The 12612-nt window shown below is 35.3% G+C and overlaps 2 non-coding genes across 2 annotated transcripts; both read right to left on the bottom strand.

Moving 5' to 3' along the window:
* Positions 1-5745: 5745 nt before the first annotated feature.
* Positions 5746-5817, bottom strand: TRNAC-GCA (transfer RNA cysteine (anticodon GCA)). Its single transcript has one exon. It is a non-coding gene; the product is annotated as a tRNA-Cys (tRNA).
* A 1830-nt stretch (positions 5818-7647) lies between these two features.
* Positions 7648-7719, bottom strand: TRNAC-GCA (transfer RNA cysteine (anticodon GCA)). Its single transcript has one exon. It is a non-coding gene; the product is annotated as a tRNA-Cys (tRNA).
* Between the last annotated feature and the right edge of the window lie 4893 nt (positions 7720-12612).

Below are 12612 nucleotides of genomic sequence, written 5' to 3'. Positions count from 1 at the left end.
TTTTAAACGGTGATAGAGTGGGTGACTGTATGGAACTTGTAGAACTATTGACATCAGTGCAGTTCTGGTCACCTGTACAAATTAATACATTTCATTAAGGGCATATTATTGGTTTCCACCACAGTTTTATAACATTCATATGAGCTTCCAATGGACTATTTCAAACTGATAATATCACCAGTAGAACTTGGGTGAATGTAAAACACAGCTTGTATCCTATGAAGAAATCCTAAACAGTTTTATGGTGTTTACTCTATGTTTCAGGAGATGATCAGGAGTATTTCAGATGTAGAAATGTGTTGCTCATTACATAAAATACTAAGATTGTAAATGTTTTCTTCAATTTATTTAATTAAAAAAATATTTCTACAGGTAAAACAGTTGAACAAGGGGGCACCCAGATTTGAACTAGGGACCTCTTGATCGGCAGTTAAATGCTCTACCCCTGAGCTACACAGCCAGTTCCGAAAAATTCACCTTTATTTATTCAGTAATATGTACAAAGTGGAAGCAACATGCAATCACCATCAAAGCAAAGCATTTTCAGCCACCAAACCCTCCTTATAAGTATATGGGGTGCGAAGGATGTCCTTTATCTGCCTTGGTAAAATACAGTGAGGTTTCCATTGCAAGAATTCATACATTTCGTATCACATGTAGATCTTAAAACATGGAAAAAAAATCTTTTGTCAAATGCACAAATTCTGCAAACTGTAACTGCTTCTTTACTGCAGTTTGTTGATGTTGTGCTAAGAGCATAGTTAAACCCAATTGTTCATTGTTTTGTATATGAAATGATGATATATCCTATTGTTTCTTACAGTGCATTGGGTTGAAAAACATTTTAACAGGATCTATTGAAGAGGGTATATGGTTATGAAACAGGGACTTCTTGAACTACACTCCTACGCTCTACCACTGACATAAACCCTTCAATGTTGAAAACTGCCCTTTTTTAAAAAGGTGATAGAGTGGGTGACTCTATGGAACTTGTAGAACTAATGACATCAGTGCACTTCTGGTCAGCTGTACAAATCAATACATTTCATTAAGGGCATATTATTGGTTTCCACCACAGTTTTATAACATTCGTATGAGCTTCCAATGGACTATTTTAAACTGGTCATATCACCAGTAGAACTTGGGTGAATGTAAAACACAGCTTGTATCATATGAAGAAATCCTAAACAGCTTAATGGTGTTTACCCTATGTTTCAGGTGATGATCAGGAGTATTTCAAATGTGTTGCTCATTACATAAAATGCTCAGATTGTAAATGTTTACTTCAATTTATTTAATTAAAAAATATTTCTACAGGTAAAACAGTTGAACAAGGGGGGCACCCAGATTTGAACTAGGGACCTCTTGATCGGCAGTTAAATGCTCTACAACTGAGCTACACACCCAGTTCCGAAAATTTCACCTTTATTTATTCAGTAATATGTACAAAGTGGAAGCAACATGCAATCACCATCAAAGCAATGCATTTTCAGCCACCAAACCCTCCTTATAAGTATATGGGGTGCGAAGGATGTCCTTTATCTGCCTTGGTAAAATACAGTGAGGTTTCCATTGCAAGAATTCATACATTTCGTATCACATGTAGATCTTAAAACATGGAAAAAAAATCTTTTGTCAAATGCACAAATTCTGCAAAATGTAACTGCTTCTTTACTGCAGTTTGTTGATGTTGTGCTAAGAGCATAGTTAAACCCAATTGTTCATTGTTTTGTATATGAAATGATGATATATCCTATTGTTTCTTACAGTGCATTGGGTTGAAAAACATTTTAACAGGATCTATTGAAGAGGGTATATGGTTATGAAACAGGGACTTCTTGAACTACACTCCTACGCTCTACCACTGACATAAACCCTTCAATGTTGAAAACTGCCCTTTTTTAAAAAGGTGATAGAGTGGGTGACTCTATGGAACTTGTAGAACTAATGACATCAGTGCACTTCTGGTCAGCTGTACAAATCAATACATTTCATTAAGGGCATATTATTGGTTTCCACCACAGTTTTATAACATTCGTATGAGCTTCCAATGGACTATTTTAAACTGGTCATATCACCAGTAGAACTTGGGTGAATGTAAAACACAGCTTGTATCATATGAAGAAATCCTAAACAGCTTAATGGTGTTTACCCTATGTTTCAGGTGATGATCAGGAGTATTTCAAATGTAGAAATGTGTTGCTCATTACATAAAATGCTCAGATTGTAAATGTTTACTTCAATTTATTTAATTAAAAAATATTTCTACAGGTAAAACAGTTGGACAAGGGAGCACCCAGATTTGAACTAGGGACTTTTGAGCTGCAGTGAAATGCTCTACCCCTGAGCTATACCCCCATTTCTGAACTGTTCACCTTTATTTATTCAGTAATATGTACAAAGTGGAAGCAACATGCAATCACCATCAAAGCAATGCATTTTCAGCCACCAACCTTCCTTATAAGTATATGGGGTGCGAAGGATGTCCTTTATCTGCCTTGGTAAAATACAGTGAGGTTTCCATTGCAAGAATTCATACATTTCGTATCGCATGTAGATCTTGGAACATGGAAAAAAAATCTTTTGTCAAATGCACAAATTCTGCAAAATGTAACTGCTTCTCTACTGCAGTTTGTTGATTTTGTGCTAAGAGCATAGTTTAACCCAATTGTTCATTGTTTTGTATATGAAATGATGATATATCCTATTGTTTCTTACAGTGCATTGGGTTGAAAAACATTTTAACAGGATCTATTGAAGAGGGTATATGGTTATGAAACAGGGACTTCTTGAACTACACTCCTACGCTCTACCACTGACATAATCCCTTCAATGTTGAAAACTGCCCTTTTTTAAAAAGGTGATAGACTGGGTGACTCTACGGAACTTGTAGAACTAATGACATCAGAGCACTTCTGGTCAGCAGTACAAATTAATACATTTCATTAAGGGCATATTATTGGTTTCCACCACAGTTTTATAACATTCATATGAGCTTCCAATGGACTATTTTAAACTGGTCATATCACCAGTAGAACTTGGGTGAATGTAAAACACAGCTTGTATCATATGAAGAAATCCTAAACAGCTTAATGGTGTTTACCCTATGTTTCAGGTGATGATCAGGAGTATTTCAAATGTAGAAATGTGTTGCTCATTACATAAAATGCTAAGATCGTAAATGTTTACTTCAATTTATTTAATTAAAAAAATATTTCTACAGGTAATATAGTTGGATAAGGGGGCACCCAGAATTGAACTAGTGACCTCTTGATCTGCAGTGAAATGCTCTATCCCTGAGCTATAACCCCATTTCTGAAATGTTCACCTTTACTTATTCAGTAAAATGTACAAAGTGGAAGCAACATGCAATCACCATCAAAGCAATGCATTTTCAGCCACCAAACCCTCCTTATAAGTATAAAGGGTACAAAAGATGTCCTTTATCTGCCTTGCTAAAATACAGTGAGGTTTCCATTGCAAGAATTCATACATTTCGTATCACATGTAGATCTTGGAACATGGAAAAGAAATCTTTTGTCAAATGCACAAATTCTGCAAAATGTAACTGCTTCACTACTGCAGTTTGTTGATTTTGTGCTAAGAGCATAGTTAAACCCAATTGTTCATTTTTTTTTATATGAAATGATGATATATCCTTTTGTTTCTTACAGTACATTGGGTTGAAAAACATTTTAACAGGATCTATCGACGAGGGTGTATGGTTATGAAACAGGGATTTCTTGAACTGCACTCCTATGCTCTACCACTGAGTTAAACCCTTCAATGCTGAAAGCTGCCCTTTTTTTAAAATGGTGATAGAGTGGGTGACTGTATGGAACTTGTAAAACTAATGACATCAGTGCACTCCTGGTCAGCTGTACAAATTAATACATTTCATTAAGGGCATATTATTGGTTTCCACCACAGTTTTATAACATTCATATGAGCTTCCAATGGACTATTTCAAACTGAAAATATCACCAGTAGAACTTGGGTGAATGTAAAACACAGCTTGTATATGTATATCGGGTGCAAAGGATGTCCTTTATCTGCCTTGGTAAAATACAGTGAGGTTTCCATTGCAAGAATTCATACATTTCGTATCACATGTAGATCTTGGAACATGGAAAAAAAACTTTCGTCAAATGCACAAATTCTGCAAAATGTAACTTTTTCTCTACTGCAGTTTGGTGATTTTGTGCTAAGAGCATAGTAAAACCCAATTGTTCATTGTTTCGTATATGAAATGATGACATATCCTATTGTTTCTTACAGTGCATTGGGTTGAAAAACATTTTAACAGGATCTATTGAAGAAGGTATATGGTTATGAAACAGGGACTTCTTGAACTACACTCCTACGCTCTACCACTGACATAATCCCTTCAATGTTGAAAACTGCCCTTTTTTAAAAAGGTGATAGACTGGGTGACTCTACGGAACTTGTAGAACTAATGACATCAGAGCACTTCTGGTCAGCAGTACAAATTAATACATTTCATTAAGGGCATATTATTGGTTTCCACCACAGTTTTATAACATTCATATGAGCTTCCAATGGACTAGTTCAAACTGATCATATCACCAGTAGAGCTTGGGTGAATGTAAAGCACAGCTTGTATCATATGAAGAAATCCTAAACATCTTAATGGTGTTTACCCTATGTTTCAGGTGATGATCAGGAGTATTTCAAATGTAGAAATGTGTTGCTCATTACATAAAATGCTAAGATTGTAAATGTTTACTTCAATTTATTTAATTAAAAAAATATTTCTACAGGTAAAATAGTTGGATAAGGGGGCACCCAGAATTGAACTAGTGACCTCTTGATCTGCAGTGAAATGCTCTATCCCTGAGCTATAACCCCATTTCTGAAATGTTCACCTTTACTTATTCAGTAATATGTACAAAGTGGAAGCAACATGCAATCACCATCAAAGCAATGCATTTTCAGCCACCAAACCCTCCTTATAAGTATAAGGGGTACAAAAGATGTCCTTTATCTGCCTTGGTAAAATACAGTGAGGTTTCCATTGCAAGAATTCATACATTTCGTATCACATGTAGATCTTGGAACATGGAAAAAAAACTTTCGTCAAATGCACAAATTCTGCAAAACGTAACTGCTTCTCTACTGCAGTTTGTTGATTTTGTGCTAAGAGCATAGTTAAACCCAATTGTTCATTGTTTTTATATGAAATGATGATATATCCTTTTGTTTCTTACAGTACATTGGGTTGAAAAACATTTCAACAGGATCTATTGACCAGGGTGTATGGTTATGAAACAGGGATTTCTTGAAAAGCACTCCCACGCTCTACCACTGACATAAACCCTTGAATGCTGAAAACTGCTCTTTTTTAAAAAGGTGATAGAGTTGGTGACTGTATGGAACTTGTAGAACTAATAACATCAGTGCACTTCTGGTCAGCTGTACAAATTAATACATTTCATTAAGGGCATATTATTGGTTTCCACCACAGTTTTATAACATTCATATGAGCTTCCAATGGACTATTTCCAACTGATAATATCACCAGTAGAACTTGTATGAATGTAAAACACAGCTTGTATCATATGAAGAAATCCTAAACAGTTTCATGGTGTTTATCCTATGTTTCAGGAGATGATCAGGAGTATTTCAAATGTAGAAATGTGTTGCTCATTACATAAAATGCTAAGATTGTAAATGTTTTCTTCAATTTATTTAAAAAAATATTTCTACAGGTAAAACAGTTGAACAAGGGGGCACCCAGATTTGAACTAGGGACCTCTTGATCTGCAGTCAAATGCTCTACCACTGAGCTATACCCCCATTTCTGAAATGTTCGACTTTATTTATTCAGTAATATGTACAAAGTGGAAGCAACATGCAATCACCATCAAAGCAATGCATTTTCAGCCACCAAACCCTCCTTATAAGTATAAGGGGTACAAAAGATGTCCTTTATCTGCCTTGGTAAAATACAGTGAGGTTTCCATTGCAAGAATTCATACATTTCGTATCACATGTAGATCTTGCAACATGGAAAAAAAATCTTTTGTCAAATGCACAAATTCTGCAAAATGTAACTGCTTCTCTACTGCAGTTTGGTGATTTTGTGCTAAGAGCATAGTTAAACCCAATTGTTCATTGTTTTGTATATGAAATGATGATATATCTTATTGGTTCTTACAGTGCATTGGGTTGAAAAACATTTTAACAGGATCTATTGAAGAGGGTATATGGTTATGAAACAGGGACTTCTTGAACTACACTCCTACGCTCTACCACTGACATAATCCCTTCAATGTTGAAAACTGCCCTTTTTTAAAAAGGTGATAGACTGGGTGACTCTACGGAACTTGTAGAACTAATGACATCAGAGCACTTCTGGTCAGCAGTACAAATTAATACATTTCATTAAGGGCATATTATTGGTTTCCACCACAGTTTTATAACATTCATATGAGCTTCCAATGGACTAGTTCAAACTGATCATATCACCAGTAGAGCTTGGGTGAATGTAAAGCACAGCTTGTATCATATGAAGAAATCCTAAACATCTTAATGGTGTTTACCCTATGTTTCAGGTGATGATCAGGAGTATTTCAAATGTAGAAATGTGTTGCTCATTACATAAAATGCTAAGATTGTAAATGTTTACTTCAATTTATTTAATTAAAAAAATATTTCTACAGGTAAAATAGTTGGATAAGGGGGCACCCAGAATTGAACTAGTGACCTCTTGATCTGCAGTGAAATGCTCTATCCCTGAGCTATAACCCCATTTCTGAAATGTTCACCTTTACTTATTCAGTAATATGTACAAAGTGGAAGCAACATGCAATCACCATCAAAGCAATGCATTTTCAGCCACCAAACCCTCCTTATAAGTATAAGGGGTACAAAAGATGTCCTTTATCTGCCTTGGTAAAATACAGTGAGGTTTCCATTGCAAGAATTCATACATTTCGTATCACATGTAGATCTTGGAACATGGAAAAAAAACTTTCGTCAAATGCACAAATTCTGCAAAACGTAACTGCTTCTCTACTGCAGTTTGTTGATTTTGTGCTAAGAGCATAGTTAAACCCAATTGTTCATTGTTTTTATATGAAATGATGATATATCCTTTTGTTTCTTACAGTACATTGGGTTGAAAAACATTTCAACAGGATCTATTGACCAGGGTGTATGGTTATGAAACAGGGATTTCTTGAAAAGCACTCCCACGCTCTACCACTGACATAAACCCTTGAATGCTGAAAACTGCTCTTTTTTAAAAAGGTGATAGAGTTGGTGACTGTATGGAACTTGTAGAACTAATAACATCAGTGCACTTCTGGTCAGCTGTACAAATTAATACATTTCATTAAGGGCATATTATTGGTTTCCACCACAGTTTTATAACATTCATATGAGCTTCCAATGGACTATTTCCAACAGATAATATCACCAGTAGAACTTGTATGAATGTAAAACACAGCTTGTATCATATGAAGAAATCCTAAACAGTTTCATGGTGTTTATCCTATGTTTCAGGAGATGATCAGGAGTATTTCAAATGTAGAAATGTGTTGCTCATTACATAAAATGCTAAGATTGTAAATGTTTTCTTCAATTTATTTAAAAAAATATTTCTACAGGTAAAACAGTTGAACAAGGGGGCACCCAGATTTGAACTAGGGACCTCTTGATCTGCAGTCAAATGCTCTACCACTGAGCTATACCCCCATTTCTGAAATGTTCGACTTTATTTATTCAGTAATATGTACAAAGTGGAAGCAACATGCAATCACCATCAAAGCAATGCATTTTCAGCCACCAAACCCTCCTTATAAGTATAAGGGGTACAAAAGATGTCCTTTATCTGCCTTGGTAAAATACAGTGAGGTTTCCATTGCAAGAATTCATACATTTCGTATCACATGTAGATCTTGCAACATGGAAAAAAAATCTTTTGTCAAATGCACAAATTCTGCAAAATGTAACTGCTTCTCTACTGCAGTTTGGTGATTTTGTGCTAAGAGCATAGTTAAACCCAATTGTTCATTGTTTTGTATATGAAATGATGATATATCTTATTGGTTCTTACAGTGCATTGGGTTGAAAAACATTTTAACAGGATCTATTGAAGAGGGTATATGGTTATGAAACAGGGACTTCTTGAACTACACTCCTACGCTCTACCACTGACATAAACCCTTCAATGTTGAAAACTGCCCTTTTTTAAAAAGGTGATAGAGTGGGTGACTTTATCGAACTTGTAGAACTAATGATATCAGTGCACTTCTGGTCATCTGTACAAATTAATACATTTCATTAAGGGCATATTATTGGTTTCCACCACAGTTTTATAACATTCATATGAGCTTCCAATGGACTATTTTAAACTGGTCATATCACCAGTAGAACTTGGGTGAATGTAAAACACAGCTTGTATCATATTAAGAAATCCTAAACAGCTTAATGGTGTTTACCCTATGTTTCAGGTGATGATCAGGAGTATTTCAAATGTAGAAATGTGTTGCTCATTATATAAAATGCTAAGATTGTAAATGTTTACTTCAATTTATTTAATTAAAAAAATATTTCTACAGGTAAAACAGTTGGACAAGGGGGCACCCAGATTTGAACTAGGGACTTTTTGATCTGCAGTGAAATGCTCTAACCCTGAGCTATACACCCATTTTTGAAATGTTCACCTTTATTTATTCAGTAATATGTACAAAGTGGAAGCAACATGCAATCACCATCAAAGCAATGCATTTTCAGCCACCAAACCTTCCTTATAAGTATATGGGGTGCGAAGGATGTCCTTTATCTGCCTTGGTAAAATACAGTGAGGTTTCCATTGCAAGAATTCCTACATTTCGTATCACATGTAGATCTTGGAACATGGAAAAAAAATCTTTTGTCAAATGCACAAATTCTGCAAAATGTAACTGCTTCTCTACTGCAGTTTGTTGATTTTGTGCTAAGAGCACAGTTAAACCCAATTGTTCATTGTTTTGTATATGAAATGATGATATATCCTATTGTTTCTTACAGTGCATTGGGTTGAAAAATATTTTAACACGATCTATTGAAGAGGGTATATGGTTATGAAACAGGAACTTCTTGAAAAGCACTCCCACGCTCTACCACTGACATAAACCCTTGAATGCTGAAAACTGCCCTTTTTTAAAAAGGTGATAGAGTTGGTGACTGTATGGAACTTGTAGAACTAATAACATCAGTGCACTTCTGGTCAGCTGTACAAATTAATACATTTCATTAAGGGCATATTATTGGTTTCCACCACAGTTTTATAACATTAATATGAGCTTCCAATGGACTATTTCAAACTAATCATATCACCAGTAGAACTTGGGTGAATGTAAAACACAGCTTGTATCATACGAAGAAATCCTAAACAGCTTAACGGTGTTTACCCTATGTTTCAGGTGATGATCAGGAGTATTTCAAATGTAGAAATGTGTTGCTCATTACATAACATGCTAAGATTGTAAATGTTTACTTCAATGTATTTAATTAAAAAAATATTTCTACAGGTAAAACAGTTGGACAAGGGGGCACCCAGATTTGAACTAGGGACCTTTTGATCTGCAGTGAAATGCTCTACCCCTGAGCTATACCCCCATTTCTGAAATGTTCACCTTTATTTATTCAGTAATATGTACAAAGTGGAAGCAACATGCAATCACCATCAAAGCAATGCATTTTCAGCCACCAAACCCTCCTTATAAGTATAAGGGGTACAAAAGATGTCCTTTATCTGCCTTGGTAAAATACAGTGAGGTTTCCATTGCAAGAATTCATACATTTTGTATCACATGTAGATCTTGGAACATGGAAAAAAAATCTTTTGTCAAATGCACAAATTCTGCAAAATGTAACTGCTTCTCTACTGCAGTTTGGTGATTTTGTGCTAAGAGCATAGTTAAACCCAATTGTTCATTGTTTTGTATATGAAATGATGATATATCTTATTGGTTCTTACAGTGCATTGGGTTGAAAAACATTTTAACAGGATCTATTGAAGAGGGTATATGGTTATGAAACAGGGACTTCTTGAACTACACTCCTACGCTCTACCACTGACATAAACCCTTCAATGTTGAAAACTGCCCTTTTTTAAAAAGGTGATAGACTGGGTGACTCTACGGAACTTGTAGAACTAATGACATCAGAGCACTTCTGGTCAGCAGTACAAATTAATACATTTCATTAAGGGCATATTATTGGTTTCCACCACAGTTTTATAACATTCATATGAGCTTCCAATGGACTAGTTCAAACTGATCATATCACCAGTAGAACCTGGGTGAATGTAAAGCACAGCTTGTATAATATGAAGAAATCCTAAACATCTTAATGGTGTTTGCCCTATGTTTCAGGTGATGATCAGGAGTATTTCAAATGTAGAAATATGTTGCTCATTACATAAAATGCTAAGATTGTAAATGTTTATAATTTATTTAATTAAAAAAATATTTCTACAGGTAAAACAGTTGAACAAGGGGGCACCCAGATTTGAACTACGGACTTCTTGATCTGCAGTCAAATGCTCTACCACTGAGCTATACCCCCATTTCTGAAATGTTCACCTTTATTTATTCAGTAATATGTACAAAGTGGAAGCAACATGCAATCACCATCAAAGCAATGCATTTTCAGCCACCAAACCCTCCTTATAAGTATAAGGGGTACAAAAGATGTCGTTTATCTGCCTAGGTAAAATACAGTGAGGTTTCCATTGCAAGAATTCATACATTTCGTATCACATGTAGATCTTGGAACATGGAAAAAAAACGTTTGTCAAATGCACAAATTCTGCAAAACGTAACTGCTTCTCTACTGCAGTTTGTTGATTTTGTGCTAAGAGCATAGTTAAACCCAATTGTTCATTGCTTTTTATATGAAATGATGATATATCTTATTGTTTCTTACAGTGCATTGGGTTGAAAAACATTTTAACAGGATCTATTGAAGAGGGTATATGGTTATGAAACAGGGACTTCTTGAACTGAACTCCTACGCTCTACCACTGACATAAACCCTTCAATGTTGAAAACTGCCCTTTTTTAAAAAGGTGATAGACTGGGTGACTCTACGGAACTTGTAGAACTAATGACATCAGAGCACTTCTGGTCAGCAGTACAAATTAATACATTTAATTAAGGGCATATTATTGGTTTCCACCACAGTTTTATAACATTCATATGAGCTTCCAATGGACTATTTCAAACTGATAATATCACCAGTAGAACTTGGGTGAATGTAAAACACAGCTTGTATCATATGAAGAAATCCTAAACAGTTTCATGGTGTTTACCCTATGTTTCAGGAGTATTTCAAATGTAGAGATGTGTTGCTCATTACATAAAATGCTAAGATTGGAAATGTTTTCTTCAATTTATTTAAAAAAATATTTCTACAGGTAAAACAGTTGAACAAGGGAGCACCCAGATTTGAAATAGGGACCTCTTGATCTGCAGGCAAATGCTCTACCACGGAGCTATACCCCCAGTTCTGAAAAGTTCACTTTTATTAATTCAGTAATATGTACAAAGTGCAAGCAACATGCAATCACCATCAAAGCAATGCATTTTCAGCCACCAAACCTTCCTTATAAGTATATGGGGTGCGAAGGATGTCCTTTATCTGCCTTGGTAAAATACAGTGAGGTTTCCATTGCAAGAATTCATACATTTCGTATCACATGTAGATCTTGGAACATGGAAAAAAAATCTTTTGTCAAATGCACAAATTCTGCAAAATGTAACTGCTTCTCTACTGCAGTTTGTTGATTTTGTGCTAAGAGCATAGTTAAACCCAATTGTTCATTGTTTTGTATGTGAAATGATGATATATCCTATTGTTTCTTACAGTGCATTGGGTTGAAAAACATTTTAACAGGATCTATTGAAGAGGGTATATGGTTATGAAACAGGGACTTCTTGAACTACACTCCTACGCTCTACCACTGACATAAACCCTTCAATGTTGAAAACTGCCCTTTTTTAAAAAGGTGATAGAGTGGGTGACTCTATGGAACTTGTAGAACTAATGACATCAGTGCACTTCTGGTCAGCTGTACAAATCAATACATTTCATTAAGGGCATATTATTGGTTTCCACCACAGTTTTATAACATTCGTATGAGCTTCCAATGGACTATTTTAAACTGGTCATATCACCAGTAGAACTTGGGTGAATGTAAAACACAGCTTGTATCATATGAAGAAATCCTAAACAGCTTAATGGTGTTTACCCTATGTTTCAGGTGATGATCAGGAGTATTTCAAATGTGCTGCTCATTACATAAAATGCTCAGATTGTAAATGTTTACTTCAATTTATTTAATTAAAAAATATTTCTACAGGTAAAACAGTTGAACAAGGGGGGCACCCAGATTTGAACTAGGGACCTCTTGATCGGCAGTTAAATGCTCTACAACTGAGCTACACAGCCAGTTCCGAAAATTTCACCTTTATTTATTCAGTAATATGTACAAAGTGGAAGCAACATGCAATCACCATCAAAGCAATGCATTTTCAGCCACCAAACCCTCCTTATAAGTATATGGGGTGCGAAGGATGTCCTTTATCTGCCTTGGTAAAA

This window comes from Ambystoma mexicanum, unplaced genomic scaffold (assembly GCF_040938575.1).
Source record: "Ambystoma mexicanum isolate Mex_15411 unplaced genomic scaffold, UKY_AmexF1_1 Mex_scaf66, whole genome shotgun sequence".
Taxonomy (NCBI): domain Eukaryota; kingdom Metazoa; phylum Chordata; class Amphibia; order Caudata; family Ambystomatidae; genus Ambystoma; species Ambystoma mexicanum.
The sequence above is the reverse complement of the archived record's forward strand: the minus strand, read 5'-3'. Positions and strand labels throughout refer to the sequence as shown.